Source organism: Rhinatrema bivittatum, chromosome 2 (assembly GCF_901001135.1).
Source record: "Rhinatrema bivittatum chromosome 2, aRhiBiv1.1, whole genome shotgun sequence".
Lineage (NCBI taxonomy): Eukaryota > Metazoa > Chordata > Amphibia > Gymnophiona > Rhinatrematidae > Rhinatrema > Rhinatrema bivittatum.
This window is the reverse complement of record NC_042616.1, coordinates 74870347-74893769: the sequence shown is the minus strand read 5'-3', so window position 1 is coordinate 74893769 and position 23423 is coordinate 74870347. Positions and strand designations below refer to the sequence as shown.

General features: G+C 43.0%; 1 protein-coding gene and 1 long non-coding RNA gene across 2 annotated transcripts in view; one reads left to right on the top strand and one right to left on the bottom strand.

Annotated features, from left to right (window-relative positions):
* The window catches only part of ADCYAP1R1 (ADCYAP receptor type I), a 596453-nt gene that overhangs the window by 461029 nt on the left and 112001 nt on the right, over positions 1–23423 (top strand). The window lies entirely within an intron of this gene.
* Positions 1–23423, bottom strand: part of LOC115084051 — a 117927-nt gene that overhangs the window by 46357 nt on the left and 48147 nt on the right. The window contains exon 2 of the long non-coding RNA XR_003854462.1: positions 15730–15823. This is a non-coding gene — a long non-coding RNA (uncharacterized LOC115084051). The remainder of the gene's footprint in view (positions 1–15729; positions 15824–23423) is intronic.

Here is a 23423-nt window from a genome sequence, read left to right as displayed (position 1 = left end):
AAAGATGAATTATATATATGTTTCTATTGCAAAATAAAATGTGTAAATGTTGCCTGAGGAAGTTGGTGGACTGCATGATGCTGGGATGTGGCTTGGTGTTGCCAGGGCAAAAGGGCTGAGATGGCTTAACTTCTATAGCAGCATGTTGGGAGGGTTCACCCAGGTGAAAGCTTTTTCACTTTGAGATGGGTATGACACAGGAATCCAAAGGATATGCCAAATACAAGGACTTTAAGGGTTACATTCTCTTTAAGGTAGCCCTTTCAGTGTGCACAAATTCTAATTTGGATATCATTATTTTGGTATATCAGGGTTTAAAACTGAATATACCATATGTAGGAAAAAGGTGTGCCAATTTTAGTATGCTTTGTAGTATATAGATCCTTAAGCTACTTTTTAAGTATCAAGGGAGAGTCTAGTATCCTGACTTCCCAAAATGACTAACAGGAATAACTGGTCAACATATAGATTTTCTGTAATGCTTTATTAATACTCCAAAGATTGCACCTTTTTTTTCATATTCCCTATATGAACATTTAGTCTGAATTAGAAAATAAAATTTAGAATATACTATGGATGGCATGATACATCAACTCTGTAACATCTGACACTTGAATTAAAGTAGAAGTAGCATTGGTTGCAGCACTGTGGAGGGAAGAACATGCATTATTTGTTGTTCAGTGAATGAGGACACAGAGCCATCTGTTGATAAACTTGAGAATAGACATGGCTGTGCTTTCATTTTTATAGGACTGCTCACAGTTTTGCTCACATCTACCTAGGACTTTTCAGCAACCAGAACTATGACTCATTGCTCTCAGAACAGTCTTAAACTTCTTGCTTTTCATACTTAGCAGACACTTTTTCATAATATATCCAGTGTCCTATTTTTATTTTGAACTGGACATGCAAAATGTTTTCCTAGCCAGAGGAAGGAATGCCTTTTGTAGTTCTAGTCATTATCTATTTATTTATTTAGTACATTTCCATCCTGCTGATCCACAAATATCAGGGGGTAATGGAAAATGCACACATAAAATGCAGGATATCTTCTAGTTTGATATTTAGTAATTCTCAGCTATTGCTTGGATTCTTTATCTTTGTAATAAACGGGATTAATCATTAAGAGGTAAATGTTATGTCCCGTGCACAGGCCGGCTCATGCACATGGACGTGGCAATTTTAAAACATACATGCATATCTGCGCATATATGTGCACGTGTTTTAAAACCGGCCCTTCGTGCGTGCACATGTGTGCCCAAATGCCGCCTCACTCGTGTCAGAGGGGGGTTTATGCTAAACACACAAGCTGACGCCATTACCTCTTTTCCCAGTTTGTTCCCATTTTGCCCCCAGTAAAGGAGAGGGCTTCCCAACCCCTGTAGCTAACTTGCCTCCCTTGGGCCCTGTTAGCCCCGACCCTTATAACTGCACTGAATCCCCTATTTATTTTTATTTCACGACTTACACGCTGTCCATAGCAGAAGTAAAGTTACACGGTAGGGGACCCCGGCACGAGCTTGGGTTCATAAAGTCATGCACAAAATTCATGGTACAGACTCAGCCCACCCATTTCCCGCCATGCCCTGTTCATGCCATGCCCATGCCTCACCCTTTTTGTGAAAAGTATGTTGGTGCGCATACTGGGAGATATGTGTATACTCGCATGGTTTTTAAAATCTGCGCAGTGCATGCCAGGCCGAGTCATACACCTATGTCCTGGCTTGGCACCCATAGGGATTTTAAAATCAACCACTAAGAAAGAGAATATCAACTTTGCTGCTTTATTAGCAATATACAAATATATTTTATAGTAAAACAAAGTATTATTATGATGATGTTGATGATGATTAATGCTACTGTTTTTGCAACTATATAACTGCTTAATATTACCACTACTAATGGGAGTGATTGAAATTACCATACGTAAAAAATACCCCTTGGACTTTGAACCTGTTTTTGTGTGGTAAAGCTGCAAAGGAGAACAATGTGGGGTTGATTTTCAAAGGGTTATGCACATAGGTTATGCGCGTAACCCCCAAAAACCTACCCCAAACCCCCCTGCATGCGCCAAGCCTATTTAGCATGGGGAGCATGCCGTGGGCATGTTGGGGGGGCGTGTCGCGACGGCGCGTCATCCGGGGCATTCCTGGGCGTGGCTGCGGGTGTGGTTCCAGCCCGGGGACGTTCCGGGGGTGTGGCCGCGGCCTCCGGACCAGCCCCAGACTGGAACCTGGCACGCCGGTAGCCGGCCCGCGCACATGAGTTACGCCTGCCTTGAGCAGGCGTAACTTTGGGAATAAAGGTAGGGGGGTGTAGATAGGGCTGGGGGGGTTGGGTTAGGTAGGGGAAGGGATTGGAAGGTGAGGGGAGGTGGAAGGAAAGTTCCCTCCGAGGCCACTCCGATTTCGAAGCGGCCTCGGAGGGAACGAGCAACGTGTGCAGGGCTCAGCGCACGCAAGGTGCACAAATGTGCACCCCCTTGCGTGCGCCGACCCCGGATTTTTTAAGATACGCGTGGCTACGCACGTATCTTATAAAATTTGGCGTACTTTTGCTTGCGCCTGGTATGCGAACAAAAGTACGCCTCGTGCAGATTTTATTTTACTTTTTTAAACTGTTTATTCATAAGTTTTAACAATATAAAACATTCACAACTTTCCTTTTAGACTTACAATGAGAAATAATATACATTCAAGACAAAGGGATAAATATTAAATAAAGAAAAAAATGCAAACATTTTCCCCATTTCACCAACACACAAAATAATGAGGTATGTGCACAGATTTTATAAAACAATCTACAGACATTTTTTTCTGATCCTGCCCAAAATGCAGCCAAGGGAAATCCTTCTCTTAAATGCAGTTTAAAAGTAGGTGTATTGTTAAAGCAACAACAGGTGTAGCCACTTAAAAGATGGGCAATTTTCAGATGGTCGGTTTACTTTGGTAAATCACTATTGACCTGGATAAATGGTTTACATAATTATCCTTAGTATAGCCATAATAACAGTGCATATAATTTGCTGCTCAATATGTTGTCTCAGCATGGTTTATCATCAGATTGCCTTGAAATACAGTGAATCATTTTTTTTTAAGTTGAAATAATGGTTAAAGAACTATGACCTTGTCATTTCCATTTCCATAGGATTACTACTATCTATCAGTGAAAGCTTTGTACACAGTTGGATACAGCACTTCTCTTGTTGCACTTACAACAGCTATGGTTATCCTGTGTCGGTTTAGGTGAGTATCTGGATTGCATATCCACAGGCATCCTAGTATTTATCAAAAGATAAGTTTGATATTTACATACAAAATAACCATCCATGACCAATGGGACAGAGATAGTAAATAGTTTAGTTTTCCCTATTTTATGTCGATAGCAAAAATGCTTATTATTACATCAGACTACAAATCGATCATCTTGTCACAGAGCATACTAAATAGTTACTTTTGTTTGTTTGTTTCTCACTTTTCTTATATTCTTTCACCCCGGCATTGATGATAGTAATGAAAGGTGGCTTCTCTTTTTTTTTTTCTTAAAGTGTACATTTACCAGTATCTTGTGGAAACTGTATTTTCCTGACTGAGTTAAGGCTATGAATAAAAATTCAGCGATCACTTCCAAAGGGGCCGATGCAATAAATTAGCGTAGAAAGCGGGTGCTGAACAGTCAGTGCCCGCTTTCTTAACATGCCCCCCAAGGAGGGCGCGATGCAATATTAAAATTAGGGGGTCACATCCTTGCTAACGAGAACCCTATTGTTTTCATGACTCGGCTGTCTGCCGGCAAGGAAAACCCAAGCCGAGTTTATTGGTGTTGGTTTTCCTTACCAGTGGACGTTCGAGTCATGAAAACCCATGTCGATTTTATCGGTGTTGATTTTCTTGACTAGCGGCCAAACCGACAAACCCGGCATCTTTTTTCCTGACCGGCAGATGGCTGAGTCACGAAAACTGACCCCATAGACCCGGGTTTATCGGCGTCAGTTTTCGTGACTCGGCCGTCCGCTGGTAAGGAAAACCGACGCTGAGGGTTCAGGAAACAGACGCTTGTCGGTCGAGCGTCCATTTCCTGAATCCGACTGTCTTTTTTTTCTAACTTTTTGTTTCTTGAATTTTTCATCCTACTTAATATCACAATGATATTAGGTAGGAGGCAGTACAGAAAAGCAGTTTTTTCTGCTTTTCTGTACTGTTTTAGATGTGCTCAACTATTAACGCCTGCTCCAGGCAGGCATTAATAGATGACAGTTAAATGTGCATCTGAGACGCACATTTTATTTTTGCATCGGGAGTGAATGCTAATAGCCTCATTCACATGCATTTGCATGTGATGAGCGCTATTAGATTCATTCCACGTTGGACGCACATTGAATTTTCACTAATCCCCTTATTGCATTAGGGGATTGATTAGCACCTATTCAACCCGTGTCCGACTGTGGGTTATACAGTGTGTTTGGCTGAGCACACTGTATTGCATCGGCCCCAAAGTGTGTGCTGAAATTCCAGCTTCTACTCTTTTTGGGATGCCGTGGGCAAGCTGAAGAAATATGAACCCATTTTCCAGTCATGTGAATCCTAAGTAGAAGTGCAAACCCAAGACACACTTTCAAAGCAGACAAATGATTGCTTGTTTTGAATTTGGCCAAGTCAATATCAGTTTTGGATTTCTTTGTACTGTAGTTATCGTTATAGAAATTGAAAACTATGACATATTTAAACCTTGAGGATATTATACACCATTTTACCATTTATTATGTAAAGTGGATGTGGGATTTGGTACTTTGATGAAAAGGTGTGATTTGATGATTAGAAGTTAGAATTAGAAGTGAAAAACTCCTAAATTTAAACTCCAACTTCTGTACTGTTTTTCTATGTGTCTTGGGGTGTTTTACTATGTTTCTCCAGATTTTTGAACTGAGCAGATATCTCTTCCTCTTTTGGTTCCAGCTCAATCAGGATTTGCTTCCTTTGGGCTATGGCATCATGAAGCAAATATCTGTGTGTGTGTGGGTCCCCTATTTTATACTACCCTCCCAACTCACTTAGCCCAGCCATTGTAATGACAAACCTTAACCAAGGACCACCAGAACTCCCTCCAGGACCAGGAAACCATGGACCTTCTGTTTGGTTATTAAGTGTCACCATTGCGTGATGACTGGAATTCCCTTCAGCCAGCAGCTGTAAATGCTACCTCTAGACTAGGAAACAGAAGACCTAACTTGGGAATCAAACCCATTTCCTTTACATGATAGCATGTAGAACTGTCACAATTCTGGGGGCCTTTCTGCAGAAGAATATAGATAGAGTGGAGGCAGTCCAAAGAAGGACTACTAAAATGGTGCTTATGGTACTATCACCATATGCAATTATCAGAAGCTCTGTGATAGGAGATATAGATATCTTAGCATATTTGAACTAAAGAAGAAGTGAGACAGGGGAGCAATGATAAAGACATTCAATTCTGCTAAAGATATTAATAATGCACAAGAATCAAACTTGTTTCAAGATTTAAGAAGTTGTAGAACAAGGAGAGATAATATGAGAATTCTGGCATGAAAGGCTGAGGTGCAAAATCAGGAAATATTTTTTTCACAGAAAAGGTATAAGATGCTGGCAATGCCCTCCTGGGGTGTATGGTGGAGACTACAACAGAAAAAGAGTGAGTAGACCAATCCTCATTCAGAGATCAGTACTGAAATGGGATTTGTTTCTTCACTGGCAGAGAAAGGATGAACTCACTGACAGGGAAGGAGACAATCTACTCAGTGGCGTAGCTAGACAATTTGGCGCCCGGGGCAAGAGACTTCTTTGGCGCCCCCTCCCTCCATCAATGCGTGCGTGCAAATAAGATAATTTCAAAACAGCTGATGAATAAAGATTAATGCAAATTTTGAAAGCTTTACCAAACACCAATAAAATATTTCAAACAGCAGACACATCACATACTACCCAATAATTAAAATGGTAGTCAATCAAGAAAAATGAACTTAAAAAGCTACCTTTACTTACCCTCTCCAGCAGTTCTCCTCTTAAAATTTAGTAATTTCATCTTTCATCCAACTTTTCAACAAAATCAGCACAAAAGTTGAGGTATATGTATTATCACACTTCATTTTTTTAAACTGGCAGATTCCTTTCTCACATACACTCACACACAGAAAGAAGATCGGCGCAGCCGGTCTAGCTGATCATGTGGCCGAAGAAAGGAAGATCGGTGCAGCCGGAGACCAGCCGCTGAGACTTAAGGGGTGCCGTGGCAGGCAGCCAGCCCCCGACTCTCCCTGCCTCCCCCCCCAGTGCCACCCTCCCGACGCCCCCCCCTGGTGGTCCAACGGAGGGCCCGGGAGCGATCTGCCACTCCCGGGGCCTTGGCTGCCACTAAGCAAAATGGCGCCGGTGGCCTTCAGCCCCTGTCACATGGTAGGGGCTAAAGGTCACCGGCGCCATTTTGCTTAGTGGCAGCGGAGGCCCCGGGAGCGGCAGATCGCTCCCAGGACCTCCGCTAGACCACTAGGGGGGCATCGGGAGGGTGACACTGGGGGGGGGGGCGGCAGGGCGAGTCAGGAGCTGGCTGCCTGCCGTGGCGCCCCCTAAGTCTCGGCGCCCTAGGCACAGGCCTAGCTCGCCTAGTGGTTCCGCCGGCCCTGAGGCAGAGCCAGGCGTTTTGGCGCCCCCTTAGACCCGGCGCCCAGGGCGGCCGCCCACCCCTTGCTACGCCACTGCATCTACTTTCAGTAGTAAGCTCTGAGTGAAGATCTGTGTATTCATTATGGAGTGAAGTGAATAAATAAGTACTAAGTGCCGGTACCTGTCAGCTGTACTAGCACATAGGATTGTGCTTTTCCTCTCACTTGGCTTTGGGGGCACTTTTGAGTGAGGAGGTTTGACAATTTGTTATCACACACTTAAAGGTAAGAAATGGGGGGTGGGGACAGGGTTGGGCATGGCTCAGTGCACTATATTTTTCAAATATCTTGGGGAGTGAGAGGGGAGGCCTCTCAGCTGCCATTTTTATTTTTTTACATCTTGAAGGGTGGGAGGGAGGGAGGGAGGATCTGGGTGCTGCTTGTCAGATACTTTTAAAATGTTCACATATTCAAAATCCAAATGAGCAGAAAAGTTACCAAAATATCTTTATCTTGAACCAAGCATATTCAGTGGAAAACATATCCAGACAAGTTCCACCGAATATTCAACTAAAGAAATTCAAGTAACTTTATGAAGAAAATTTCTCAACTCATCAGCTTTCTGAATATTGTCCTCTTTATTTTAATTTCTTTTAATTTGATGTTTACATTGTCCATGAATAAGCAGGACGTAGCTCAGCCTCACAAGAGTGTATGATGTCATACGATGTCTCTGAGATGGAAAAACTAAGAGCAAGAAGATTTTTCTGAGCACTGCCAAGCAAGCCTACTCAGTCAAAATTTTTCCATCAGTTTGAAAGGACAGCACTTGAGTCTGTCTTCTATAGCTATTCATCAAGTTATTTTTCTTTTTCAATTCTTAATTATATTTGTTCATAAGTCTCCTTAAAAAAAGAAGAAATATTGAGTTTGATTTAGAGGTAGTCCTCTTCAGCAAGGCAGACAACAAAACTGGTTTCAAGAGATGTCCCCACTGCTTCTTCAAAATGGTTCTCTCATCATAACTGATGCCTGCTCATCCTGGGGCCTTCCCATGATCTGCCAAAGTGTGTAGCCTGAGGTCAGATGTTCCCAAGGGCCATAAAAAAACAGGAGTTATGAAATAATGGGTTTCCTGGAGTCTCCATAGTCATCCACTTTGGAAACAAAGAGGAAATATCCTCTAGCACACAGACCTATGCCTAAACCCAGCAAGGTGCACTTATCTCATAGTTGGCACCATAATTAAAATGAATCTCATCATAAACACTATTCATCCTGGAAGGATCCCAGAAAAAAATTGGAGCCTCATCACTAAAGCAGGTGTACTACATGCAAACTCCATCAGCAGAGAGACCATCCTTTTTGATGGAATCCCTCCTTGATGCCAAACATTTCTTAGAGCCATTCACCAGCAACGACATGGCATCATTCTTGGTGGAAACCTCTTCTCAGTGCCAAGACTTTTTCTTCAATGCAGAATCACCATTTTTCACCAATCTTACCAGTTTTGGAAACTAATAGTTCATCTGCTTTATTCCCAGTTCTGAATGATGAAGAAGATGTGGAAGGATTTTGCAAAGAATTATTTTATTTAAATGTGCTAGAAATGTACATTTGTTTGAAATAAATTATATCTATTTATTTATTTAGTTATTTATTTATTTAACGCTTTTTATATATCGACATTCATTAATAACATCACATTGGTTTCCATAAAACAGAAATGCAGCATATAGGCTTTACAATCGAACTGATTTTGAACAGTGGAGGAGAGATACTAAATAATAGGAGCTATAGTGATTGAGGTGACAGTACTGGCTGCATGGGAATGCCCACACATGCTCAGAAAGACCATTTTCTGACCTGAGAGAGCTTTTCTGTGTCTATACTGTCAGAGGGTGCCATTTACACTTGTGTGGCTAATTTGTCCTGCTGTCTGAAAAGAACACCTATAACAAGTGAGCAGCTTTACTTTATTTGAAAATTAAATGAGACCCTACCCAAAAGAGCTTACAATTTAATTGGGAGCCCAAGGTAATTGGAGACAAAATGACATGTCCCAGATCACAAGGAATATCATTGTGAGAGGCAGGAGCTAAAGCCACAAATCAAAACAGCATTGAACAGCAAGCGTAGAGATAGGTTTGCAGTGGAAGAGGAGTCTTGAGGAAAGAAGTCAAACTTGTTAGGTTCTTTCATATTCCTATGTAAAAGCTGCCTTTGTGAATTGGGTTGTTATCCTATTATCATGAAAACCGAAATGCTGTAGTTGAAAATTCATCAAATCATAGATATTGTTTATCTTTCTTTTTCAGAAAACTTCACTGCACAAGAAATTTTATTCACATGAATCTCTTTGTTTCATTCATTCTCCGGGCAATATCAGTCTTTATCAAGGATGAAGTCTTATATGCCGAACAGGACAGCAACCATTGTTTTGTTTCTACTGTAAGTAAATAGACAAACTTGAAACACAGCAGTTAGTTGGCTTCAGAAGTCACATTATGATTTAATTTCCATGAACTCAAGTTTCCATGATAAGTTTGTCATCAACAAACTTATCATGGCACTATACCAGGGATGGCACACTCTAGTCCTAAAGAGCCACAAACTGTCCAGTTTCCCAGAATATACACAGTGAATATGCATGAGATAGATTTGCATATTATGGAGGCAGTGCATGCAAGTCTATCTCATGCATATTCATTGTGGACATACTGAAAACCAGACCTGTTTGTGGCTCTCGAAGACTGGAGTTGGCCACCCCTGCACTATACAATAGGGGGTAGATTTTCAAAAAGCGCAATTTGGCGTACTTTTGTTGGCGCATCAGGCGCAAACAAAAGTACGCTGGATTTTAGTAGATACGCGCGTAGCCGCGCGTATCCGCTAAAATCCTGGATTGGCGCACGCAAGGCTACCGATTCTGTATAGCCGGCGCGTGCCGAGCCGCGCAGCCTAACTCCGTTCCCTCCGAGGCCGCTCCGAAATCGGAGCGGCCTCGGAGGGAATTCCCTAACGCCCTCCCCTCACCTTCCCCTCCCTTCCTCTACCTAACCCACCCACCCGGCCCTGTCTAAAACCCCCCTTACCTTTGTCGGGGGATTTACGCCTCCCGGAGGGAGACGTAAATCCCCGCGCGCCAGCGGGCCGCTAGCGCGCCAGGACGCGACCTGGGGGCGGGGCCGGAGGGCGCGGCCATGCCCCCGGGCCTGCTCCCGACACGCCCCGAAAACACCGCGCAGATCGGGCCCGCCCCCGACACGCCCCCCTCTGAAAACCCCGGGACTTACGCGAGTCCCGGGGCTCTGCGCGCGCCGGTAGGCCTATGTAAAATAGGCGCACCGGCGCGCAGGGCCCTGCTCGCCTAATGACCTGAAAATCCCCCCCCTAAAAAAAACATTACATTTGGTCACAAATCAGATACAAAATGAATGAATAAACTACACTATACAATGCATTCTATGAAGTGCACTCTTTCATGAGAAGCATAATTGCTGGTCCCACCAGTCTACTTTGAGACCAATATTCTGCCTGGAACAGTACTTAAAGCTGCTTTCTTGTCTTATTTTTAGTTGGTCATCTTAAGCTTATTTTCTGCTTTAGCCTGGCTGGCTGGGGGTGTTTCAAAATATACCTAAATCTGATGACCATCTCTAGTCTGATAAATTTAGGTAAGCAATGTTGGTATAGCTGGCTAGTGCTGAAAATTAGCACTAGCTAATTTCTTCCACTGTCCAAACTCTACCTCACAAAATATCCATTTTTTGAGTGACTAAATCTTGTGAAACTACAGGATTACATTTAGAATCTCAGAGGGTAATTTTCTATTTGCCCACATTGGTACAAATCCTGGGGTACTTTTTACATATGGACTTTGAACCAATTTACAAAGTGAAAGTATGCGTATAATTTCACTTTGAAATTATCTCAGAAAAATCTATCTGAACAAATGTATACCTGCTAATTTATGCAGGTAGTTTTTGTTTTTTTAAAAATGTGCATAACTGTGAAAATTAAAAAGTATGCACATTGATGCAAACTCCTCCGAGGGGTTTCTCTGAGGAAAAGCAGGATATGAAGCTTTACATATGAATGATATCAACAAACTGAGCCCATATCAGAACTGAGAATCTAAAGCTCTAAAACTCTTCAACTTGCTCTACTGAGCATATGGGTGTGACTTCCTGTATCATTGTATCTATATGGTGCCCCTCCCAATTCTGCTTTGTCTGGATACCCAATGGTCACTTGTAGAGCTCTCCTTTTTTTCCCTTTTTTTGAGGAGATTTTCTGGCCCTCTCTCAATTTAGGTATCTTTCACATGGGTAATAGTCCCCTAGATAGTTTTTCACAGTTTTTTGTAGTTTACTTTCTCTTGGTCTGTCAACTCTCTACATGTCCTAGTACACCAAGAGTATTGGAATGCCTTTATTTTGTCTAAAATATACTTGTTAAATTTTACTGTGACTATTTTTGACCAATGGCCCAAAAAAAGAAGTCTAGCAGCTTCAAAAAGTGCCCTTTAAAGTTTGACTGGGGGACAAGCATGATGTCTTTGGTTGTAGTACCTGGAAACAGATGACTCCCAGAGGATGATAGACCCACTGGAGCTAATGGAAAAGATATTAGATTGGATATGTCAGATCCATTGGCATTGACATTGGAGGCATTAGCATCTAAAGGCCCAGGACTGCACCAGATGCTGGTGGTACATCAGTATCAGGGAAGAACGGATCTTATTTATTTATTTATTTTTTAAATGAACTTTTTTATACCAACATTTGTGTGAAATATCATATCGGTTTACAATAAACTGAAGGTAGAAAATACATGGAACAGGTAGGAGGAATGGACAAAAAAGAAATAGAACAAAATATAAATAAACAAAGAATTTGAACTAGATAAGGAAAATAGAGGGAGAAACGAGAGAGTAACTATATCAATGCATAATAAGAGAAGGGATAATAACATGATGACCATGAAAAATGTGACAATATATATAAGTATTGCATGCGTGAAGAATTGACATGATGACAATAAAAATAAATTAGGGTGGGAAATTCTAAGGCGGTGGGATCATGGGGCATGGCCCTAGTCTGGGTAAGCCTGCTTGAAGAGCTAGGTTTTTAACTTTTTCTTGAAGTTGATAGAGCAAGGATCGAGGCAGAGATTCGTGGGTAGTAAGTTCCAGCAGGTGGGGCCTGCAATGGACAGGGCTCAATCCCTTGTGGAGGAGAGGTGAGCTCTCTTAAGGGATGGGATGTGGAGGGAGCCTTTACTGGTTGCACTGGTGGGGTAGATGGAAGGTTTGCAGTGGAAGGGCTCATCAAGCCAGTTAGAGTTGCGTTTGTAGATAGATTTATGTATAATGTTGAGAGTTTTGTAAAGGATGCGTGATTGGATTGGGAGCCAGTGAAGATCTTTAAGGATAGGGGTTATGTGATCAAATTTACTGGCATTTGTGATGGTTCTTGCAAAAGCATTCTGCAGCATTTGGAGAGCTTTTACAGTTTTATAATCAAAGTCAAGCACCAGGAAGAGCCAGTGAGACAAAGCATCCTTTAGTTTCCTCCACCTGATGAAAGTGATGGATTCCACCTTCATCAATACTGGCTTCAGGAAATTTGGGATTGATGCATTGAGTGAAGGCAAAGAAGCATTGGCATCATTCCCTGTCAATGCATGATGCCAGGAGCAGGGAGATGCTGGCTTTGACCATATGTCTGTATCTTCTAGGGATGTGCAGAGCAAAATTTTATGTTCATATTTTTTATGTCCGAAAGGGGGTCCCACTTGCGGCCAATATGGACATAAAAAAAATCCAATGAGTTGGGTATATGTACATATGTGCAAAAAAAAAATTTAAACCCCCTCACCCTCCTTAATCCCCCCCCCAGACTTACCACAACTCCCTGGTGATCGAGCGAGGAGTGAGGACGTCATTTCTGCAATCCTTGGCGAGAAGCATGTGACGTCGGTGGCACGTCGAGTGACGCGGCGTCACGTGATTCCTGGCTCGTTCGCGCCGGACGGCTCGTTCGGCCCAAAAAGAACTTTTGGCCAGCTTGGGGGGGCCTCCTGACCCCCCCAAGCTGGCCAAAAGTTCTTTTTGGGCCGAACGAGCCGTCCGGCGCGAACGAGCCGGGAATCACGTGGCGCCGCGTCACTCAGACGCGACGTCACGTGATTTCCGGCAAGTTCGCGCCGGACGGCTCGTTCGGCCCAAAAAGAACTTTTGGCCAGCTTGGGGGGGCCTCCTGACCCCCTCAAGCTGGCCAAAAGTTCTTTTTGGGCCGAACGAGCCGTCCGGCGCGAACTTGCCGGGAATCACGTGACGCCGGCGTCACTCGACGTGCCGCCGACGTCACATGCTTCTCGCCAAGGATTGCAGAAATGGCGTCCTCACTCCTCGCTCCATCACCAGGGAGTTGTGGTAAGTCGGGGGGGGGGATTAAGGAGGGTGAGGGGGTTTATATTTTTATTTTGGCTCAACAATCGCGATTTCCCACATATCGAACATATCTATGTTCGATATGTGGGAAATCCGATCGTTTATGTCGAATCAATTTTTTAAGTAAAAAAAAAATATGAGTTGCGTTTTACTAATGCGGTCAATCCGAATGCACACCCCTAGTATCTTCATGGGCAAGATATTTTGCAGAAGGTCCTGTCACATTCTCTCTCTCTCTCAAAAGAAACGTGACAGCCTGACATCTATAATCACTAGTGGACATGGGCCAGGAAAATATTTGCCTACAATGATTTGAAATGGCAATAAAAGCCTCTGCCATTGGGCTGATGTGGTTCTGATGTGCAGGTATGCAGGAAAACTTCTGATGTGCAGGTTCTGATGTGCAGGTATGCAGGAAAACTTGTTGACATGCTCAGCAACAGAGAACAATTCTTCAAAGATAAGGTCAAGGAAGCATTGAATCAAATTAAAGACTACTGCATCACACTTCAGACCCTCTTTGCAGCCACTTCTAACCCACCCTACTCATCAAGGAGGCTTTTGACTAGGGCATCGAGGAGATACTTCTATTCTCCAAAGAGGCATTTTCTTCTGACCTCTCATCCCAAACAACAATAAAAGGGGCCTTGCTCTTGGAGCAGACAGCAGAGGATTTCTAAGTCATATTCCAGTCAAAACCAGAGATGAGGTTTTGACTAGATCCAGGAAAATGCAGTGTTCCTGTATCAGTTCCAAAGAACTTAACTGTGGGAGGAGGCTAAATTTTTATGTAAACTGTTGTCCCAGAATAACCTTAGAAGTTGGCTTCTCAGTATAGTTTGGAATTAATCCACCTAATATTTCAGATAGATGGGTAATACATTTATAAATAAATAGATACAAATGATGTCTATTGAAACCCTCTGGATTGCCCACTGAGAGATTCTTGATCTACCTCTTGGCATCAGGAACTGCTTGACTCTCCTCCTTCTTAGCGACCAATGTGGTAAAGGTTTGTTCACAACACGAAAGAGATTAGGAACTTTATTCCAAGTATTTCCTAATTACAAAGAAAACAAGAGGACTTTCTCCTATCTACGGCCTAAGGTCCTTGAACAAGTCTCTAGTAAAGGGGAGGGTCAAGGTGATTTCTCTAGGCACCTTAATTTCATTTCTACAAGAAGGAGATTGGCTATGGTTCCCTGGATTTAAAGGATGCTTATGTCCATTTAGGGATATTTGTTAGTGATGTGCAGAGCCCGAACCGGCTTCGTTTTCGGCCCGCTGCAGGAAATATTGTATTTCCTGCGGTTCGGGCCTTTGAAATTCGGGGAGCCCAGAATTTCAGGTTAGTGTGCACTAACCCAAAAACAAATTTTTTCCGAAATTTTGGGAAAAATTTGTTCTGGATTCTTTGTCCCTGAAACAGGATGAATTAGGCAATATTGTCTCCTGTCGTTTGACACAGCATCAGCATAACACATTTTCACAGTCAGCCAAACGTTCAAAACTGTCCATGGCACACCATTTGCATGTATAAGTGGGCATGTAAAGATTTGTGCTAGTATTTTATAAACTGTGTGTTGGGGCCATACAATTTATAAAATACTGCATATTTCTGTCCCAAAAGTGTGCGCGCATGTTTCAGAACGTGTGTAAATTTGTAATGCAGAAACACGCATACTTTCTATATCCATTTCATAAAAATAAATGTTTATATTTTACATATAATATTTGTAACAGTTCATGTATAATAACCCAGAAATAAATGCGGAGGCATGTATATTATGCTTCTGATGATGCTTACCAGTACTTATAAACATAGAAACATGAAGGCAGAAAACGACCTCATGGTCTATCTAGCCTATCCATCTCTACAGTAGCTACCACTCCTTAAGAGATCCCCTCTACATGTTTAAATTTTTAAGTCTGCCTCCATATGATTTACAGTGAAGACCACTGACCATTTTAATAGCCACCTTCTGACTCCATCCAGTTTATATCAATTTGAAGGTGTGTTTGAGTTACGCATGTACCTGGAATCACCAGTTCCATGATACCTCCATCAGTTCAGCCAGACTTTCACCAATTCACTTAAATCCTCCAGCACTTCAATCTGAAACTCTCCCTTCCCCCCCAGTTCACCCAGACATCCTACCCCAAAACATACAAAACAGATGTCATTTTCAATTGTCTGAGTCAATTAGTAGATGTAAAAGTGTTTTGACAAGTTCAGTATAGTGCTTACAAAATTGCAGCTCTGCATGCGTACTTCTGAATCATGCCTCACAAAACCACTAGACCACCACTTCTTATTCCTGCTAACATTTATGTACATTACTGCAAGTACATGTTACTTTCAAAATGTATAAAATAGCATATCTGTGCATACACCTTTTTAAATGTGAATATTCTATTTTTAATTGTGCAACCTCTCACAAAACTTATTTGAAAATCCCCTCCGAAATGGGTATCTGAGGTGTCTATGCAACTTCACAGGTTGGGTGTACATATAGTTTTCTAACTGGATAATTGGTTAATCAAGAGCACATCTAAAGAAGATGTCATAGAATCAATGAACAAAACCATCGAGGTCTTGGAGTTCCTAGAATATGTTATAAATTACCCTAGATCTTACCTGAGTCCATCATCTTAATTGGAATTCCTAAGCACTTTGCTATACATGGCTGGCAAAATCTTTCCTTCCATAGGAAATATCTCCATCTTGGTGTCTGAGTGGAATGATTTAGAAAGAGATATCAGATATCAGCATGGGACATGTTGAGTCTAATGTTATTAAGATTTCACATCACTCTCTTGGCACATCTCCATATGAGACAAACCCAATGGACTTTATGATTTCAGTGGCTCTAAACCACTCATGATCTATAAGAAAGTATCTGAATTATTCAGCAGCTCATGGAATGAGCCTGCATAGAAGAGATCTGCAAAGCTATGACATGGAGTTTCGTCCACACATTCACATCTCATTATTATTTGGATAAGGATTCCCAAGGTGGCAGTACATTTGTTCAATTTGTCCTACAAGGTTTAGAATCCAACTCCATTCTTATTATTTTTAGGGTTTTTTTTGTTCCACCACTTTCCAAAAAAGATAAAAATTAACAAAATGACATGTTGCCAACAAAAATACAATTTTGACTCATTGGCATATTATATTTTCCCTTTTCTGTTTTTATAGCTAGAAATTTCCATGTGTACAAGCAATGTAATCTGCTAATCCTCAGAGAAAGCAGAGCTGCTTACCTGGAACAGGTTTTCTCCAAGGACAGCAGGATATTTAATCCTCAAAAATCCCACCTACCTCCTCTAGGATGTGGATTTTTTATTCTAATAGCTAAATAACAAACTGGGAGGGGCCTCGCATGGACACTGTGACATGGGGATTCCCAGACATGCTCAATAGAGCAAGTTGAAAAGTTTAGAGCTTTAGATTTTCAGCTCCAATCCAGGCTGCATCTGATGACATTGTTATGACCTTCAGTCGCAGATGGCTGCGACCGCTATTACTCCCTTCGTGTGCCGCTGCCCTCTCTTTCTTGGGAAACTCGCGGCTGTGGCTAGCTGCTCCCGATGTACATTGCCTCGTTCCAGGACTCCCCAGGGTGGCAAGGACGCCGCCGACCACCATGCCTCCATCGGATCTCCCTAAGCGTGCATGCGCTACATGGCCCTCCTTTAAGGACTCCGGGGCGGGAACCTCAGGGGCATCTCCTCTTGATGACATCACTAGCCCTGGACTCATAAGGAACACCAGGGCCTGGCTCTAATCGACTTGGCAATGAGTTTCTTCTTTGCTGAATCCTGCTGATCACTCGACGGACACTGGTTCCTGTTTCCTGCACTTCCTGGTACGAGACACTCTCGGGTACCCATTCCTCGGGGGCCTTGTTCCTGTCTCTGATTATCAACTCCTCAGTGGACCCTGCACTTCAGACTCTGCTTGTCAGCCCCCCCCCCCCCCCCCCCGCTCCTTGGGGGTTGCTTCTGGAGCTACTCTAGTTGTAGAGACTCAACATTGGCGTACCCCGCTCTGCGGACCATTGTCTTACTATTGTGCTTCGTGGAGATTCAACATAGGTGTACCCCACCCTGCAGGTCATTGCCTTCCTTCTCTGCTTCATGGAGACTACTTGGGTGCACCCCGCTCTGTGGGCCATCGCCTTACGTCTGTGACTGTGCCGTGCTCCCCGCTCCTCGGGCAGCGCGTTGGGTACCTCAGTGACTGTACTGCGCTTCCTCACTCCTTGGGGTAGCGCCTGGAGTATTTCAGTGACTTTGTCTCGCTCCCTGCTCCTCAGGGTAATGTCCTGCTTTTATCTCAGAGACTGTACCCGCACTCCCCCACTTCTCGGAGTAGTGCTTACGTGCATTGCCAGAGACCCCCGGGGCTTCCCCACTCCTCGGTTAAGTCTACGTCATTCTTCCTGTGCTGACTCACTCCATGGCTCTGCCCCCTGTGGTCGCTCTCTCAGCACTCCTCCATACACTGCCTTGCATTCCCCGCTCCTCGGGGCCTGCTCTGCACTTCACCACTAGGAGGACCTATCTGGCTATTGTACTCACACCCCAGTCTCCTGATCCCTCTGTACTTCCTGGGCTATGTCTCCTGATGCTGCAGACCTCACCTCCCGATGGTGAGGCCCAGTGGGGCTCCTCCCCGTGGGTGGTACCACCTCTCACCTTGGGCCAAGGGCCCACTAACTCATGAATCCTAACAGACATTACTCACATATGTAAGGACTAAATATCCTGCTGTTCTGAAAGAACATGTATTATAGGTAAGCAATTCTATTTTACCTGCACTCAGGGAGGGCAATTTTATAAAAGCCCATTTCTGCAGGTAAATCATTGTTTTACCCACTGAAATGACTTTGCAACTTGATCACCTTGTACAGTGAAGTTTTCTTCCTGGGGTAATCTCTTAGTTATCTGGCTTGATTGCTTTGAAACCTGACTTTGAATGCACATACGGGCGGATTTTAAAAGCCCTGCTCGCGTAAATCCGCCCGGATTTACACAAGCAGGGCCCTTGCGCACCGGCGCGCCTATTTTGCATAGGCCGCCGGCGCGCGCAGAGCCCCTGGACGCGCGTAAGTCCCGGGGTTTTTTTTAGGGGGCGTGTCGGGGCGGGGTCGAACGAAGCGGCGTTTGGGGGACGGGACGCGGCATTTCGGGGGCGGGCCCGGGGGCGTGGTTTCGGCCCGGGGCGTTCCGGGGGTGTGGCCGCGCCCTCCGGAACTGCCCCCGGGTCGGGTCTCGGTGCGCCAGCAGCCTGCTGGCGCGTGTGGATAAAGGTAGGGGGGGTTAGATAGGGCCGGGGGGTGGGTTAGGTAGGGGAAGGGAGGGGAAGGTGAGGGGAGAGCGAAAGAAAGTTCCCTGCGAGGCCGCTCCGATTTCGGAGCGGCCTCGGAGGGAACAGAGGCAGGCTGCGCAGCTCAGCGCGCGCCGGCTGCCCAAAATCGGCAGCCTTGCGCGCGCCGATCCAGAATTTTATAAGATACGCACGGCTACGCGCGTATCTTATAAAATCCAGCGTACCTTTTTAAAAAATCTACCCCATACTTTGTGCACATTTTCAAAAATAATCTATCCATATTATTTCTCTTGGAAAATGGTGAAAGCATCCACATACTTTGCACCTCACATTTGTGCAGGTCCTGAAGGAAGGGACCAAATAGATGCATACATCTGAAAATCAATGTATGTATGCTATTTTCCTCTCTCAATCTAAACATGTAGGAAAACTTATTTTTCCAATGGTTGAAAGCGTGTACACTATATAACCTGTGCATACTTTATGCCACAGTTGTGGAGGGCAATTTTCAATCAGGCTATTTTACCCATGAATTTCAAGTTTAAATGTTATTTTCCAAAATCATTGTTAAGTGTGGTTATTCTAGGATAAATAAAAGAGGAAGCTAAGGTAGATACGAACTGAAACAAGTTGCTGGAAATTGTGCCATTGGGTGATTCTAGGGTCAAACAAGAATATTTTTTGATTGATGAATATTTGGACTACTGCATAGGGGTTTTTTTTTTTCCACCTTTTCTTAGATTATCATGTACCGAGAGCAGTTTAGCGATCAGAAGAAGGTTAGGCTTAATGGACAGCTGGTCTTTCAACCTATCTAGCTCTGTAATGGACAGTTTTTAATGAGTTATTTTGTCTACAATGTAAAATATGGAAATATATACTGCAGAGAATGGAAGTACTTGAACCCAGTATATAGGTGTGTTAATAGAGCTTGCATTTTTCTGAAACAACTGGCATTTATAATACTATAATTTCTATTATAGATGCTGTATTATCAATAAAATATTTTTTTCTTCCTTCCAAAGTCCCTGTTTAATGAACACCATAAAGGAAAAGATAAAAAGGGTAAATTTCCTTAAATTTATCAAAAAGAACAGCAAAGTAGGGTCCTTTCAATTTTTATTTCTCCTTTTTATTCATATCACTCTGAATTGTCAAACATCTTATTCACTAGTATTTACATTACAAAATGGCTTTAAGTACTACAGCATGCTCCGAGTAACCTATGAAGCATAAGGCCAAAGGACAAGTGTTTCAAATAGGGTAGATACAGGCTAATGTCCTGATAAAGCATAACCTGAACTGGCTTGATACTATAATAAAAAGGATAATTCAGTTTAACTTTATGCAGATTACTTAATAGAAAACCAACCAAGTACTGTAATTGACTAATGAAGATAACATTACTAGGCTAAGGAATGTTTGGAGATACAAGTGTTTAGGAATTAATAAGCTTCCTTCCTCAGTCAACATAGCATCGATGATGACATTGACTGAGAAAGGGTTCCAGAAGTTTGAATCTTTAAATATCAAGCAGTCTACCAAAGCTATCATCTCTATCCAGCTACTTTGTGCAGTATGATGTTATCCCATTTCTACTTTTAATGTCCTTCTGTTTCATTTTAAAGATGTATGATGTCACACTTAATCCATTTAGGGCCTCATTTTCCAATATCGCAATGGTAATGCATGAGGGGGCGTGTCCTATGCAAATAAGGCATTTGTCGTGCAGTGGGGAAACATTGCCATTCGTGGAACTGGAGCAGCAAATCCATCGTGCACAACCAATGAATCATATGAGAGAGAGAGAGAGAGAGAGAGAGAGAGAGAGAGAGAGAGAGAGAGAGAGAGAGAGAGAGAGAGAGAGAGAGAGAGAGAGAGAGAGAGAGAGACACTTCCTATAATGCCTATGCCCTAGACAGGTATTTGTATCCCTATGGGAGGGCCACCTAGTAGCTCGGGGTGGCCCTCCCATAGGCCCTCCCTCGGGGTGGTTATGAGCGTAGGGGGTTGGGGGCCACTTTCACATTCAACATGAGACCTACGGATAGAACAGTGGTCTCTAGTGAAGATTTGCTTGCCGTCGGAGTGAGGACACTCACTCCAAGAAAAGATTTGGGCAACGTTCTCTCAACCTAGCTTGATGGACACTCTACCTGGGCAACAACAAGCTAGGTTGAGAGAATGTTGCCCAAATCCCTTCTTGGAGTGAGTTTCCTCACTCCGACGGCCAGCAAATCTGCACTAGAGACCACTGTTCTTTCTGTAGGTCTCATGTTGAATGTGAAAGTGGCCCCCAACCCCCTACGCTCATACCTAATCCCCACCCCGAGCTACTAGGTGGCCCTCCCATAGGGATACAAATACCTGTCTAGGGCATAGGCATTATAGGAAGTCTCTCTCTCTCTCTCTCTCTCTCTCTCTCTCTCTCTCTCTCTCTCTCTCTCTCTCTCTCTCTCTCTCTCTCTCTCTCTCTCTCTCTCACGAAAGGGTTGTAGCTATTGGCCATGCTACCACTGCAGCTGTTTTGCCACACACAATAACTTTGCATAAACTCCGCCCCCCTAAATTATGAATTTGCATTCGCAAATGGCTGTTAGCTGATTTGTGAAGGTAACTCCTTAGAAAATGACCCCTTAGTCACAAAGTTCTCTTATCACCCAATTATGTACATTTCTTCTACCAGCAGCTAAGGCTACTTAATAGTAGGGGTGCTGTATTTATTTGATGGCCACTGTAAATCAAAAATCTCAACCTTATGTGTTAGGGATGTGAATCGTTTTTTGATGATTTAAAATATCGTCCGATATATTTTAAATCGTCAAAAATCGTTAGGGCCACGATACAATACCAATTCCCCCGAATTATCGTTAAAAAATCATAAATCGTGGGAAGGGGGAGGGCAGGAAAACCGGCACACTAAAACCCCCTAAAACCCACCCCCGACCCTTTAAATTAAATCCCCCACCCTCCCGAACCCCCCCCAAATGCTTTAAATTACCTGGGGATCCAGCAGTGGTCCAGAACGGCGGCGGTCCGGAACGGCCCCCTCAATTGAATCCTGTTGTCTTCAGCCGGCGCCATTTTGCAAAATGGCCACCGCAAAATGGCGGCGGCCATAGACCAAAATGATTCGATGCAGGAGGTCGTTCCGGACCCCCGCTGGACTTTTGGCAAGTCTTGTGGGGGTCAGGAGGCCCCCCCCAAGTTGGCCAAAAGTTCCTGGGAGTCCAGCGGGGGTCCGGAACGACCTCCTGCGTCGAATCGTTTTGGTCTATGGCCGCCGCCATTTTGCGGTGGCCATTTTGCAAAATGGCGCCGGCTGAAGACAACAGGATTCAATTGAGGGGGCCGTTCCGGACCGCCGCCGTTCTGGACCACTGCTGGATCCCCAGGTAATTTAAAGCATTTGGGGGGGGGTTCGGGAGGGTGGGGGATTTAATTTAAAGGGTCGGGGGTGGGTTTTAGGGGGTTTTAGTGTGCCGGCTCACGATTTGAACGATTTTCACGATAGTTTACACCCCCAAACGGCAACAATACGATTCTCTCCCCCTCCCAGCCGAAATCGATCGTTAAGACGATCGAGGACACGATTCACATCTCTATTATGTGTAGTATATAAAGTACTAAACTACTAGTCCGAAACGGGAGAGATAAAAGTAATGCAACAACAAACTCCACACTGTTACTTTATGCTGTAAAAAATATACTATGTGCCTTTCAAAATAATGCCTCACACACTAATTAACTTAAATTTGAGGACCATTCTTCATCGGGCTCCCTATATCACAGCAGCTCATAAAGCACCTGTTAATTGCCAGGCCCTTTTGTATCGGATCTGATTAAATACCTTTTTTTGTTGAAATTAAAATTATATGTATCTCAATGTTTTATATTACTGTTTCGTATGGCAGTGTCTTTAGTGCTCATATCAGAAAAGTTGGGTTCGCTGGTCATACATCAAAACCCAAAACTCTTAGAGAACTGTTATCCAACCAGGAGATCTGAAGTTGGTTCCCGAAAAGACCCCAACACGGGCCGTGTTTTGGAAGTCAATACTTCCTACTTCAGAGAGATGCATGTTCAACTGTTGCACTTCTCTGATTACCAGGATATTTTTATTTTCAATTTGCTTCATGTCATCACATGTACTTAATCAGGACTGATGATTAGATAGAAAAGGGCAAAGTAATTAAAAGTTGTTTTATGAGCTGCTGCGATGTAATGAGCCTTATGAATGATGGCTCTCAAATTTCAGTTATTCAGTGTGTGTGGCATTATGTTGAAAAGTGCAAAGTATATTTTTTATAGCATATAATAATAGTGTGAGGTTTGTCGTTGTAGTAGAATATAAAGTAAACATCTGTGCCATGTTCAAGAGGTTCCCAGTATAATATGATTTGCATTTCAATATAAACCATTTTGGCTCAAATGTTTGCTTAATGTGTGCCACAGAAAGCTATAAATATCTTGGCAAATGATTCATCCAATGGCATATTGGCATTAAAGGTGGATAAATTCAGAATGGGTTAAGATTTATTTCTAAGATCTCCATATTCAATAGGGAAGATTCAGTAAAAGCCTTTTTTGCCTTCAGTAAAAATTTTTTAAGATTTCCAGGAATCTTTTATTGTAACCAAAATGTAAGAAAATTATATAACTTATTCTATATTGTATGTAATTTGGCGTATGATTTACAAACAAAACATATATTTATAACATTTATTCAGTGCATTATTTCTGACAATGATAACTGCTTGGACATTGTTTGTCATTGTTTTCTTTGTGTATATTTTCTACAGGTGGAATGCAAAGCAGTGATGGTGTTTTTCCACTACTGTGTCATGTCCAATTATTTTTGGCTATTCATTGAAGGGTTATATCTTTTCACATTGCTGGTAGAAACATTTTTCCCAGAGAGAAGATACTTTTATTGGTATACCATCATTGGCTGGGGTATGTTATCATTACTTGAATTTTTTTGTTTTTAATTG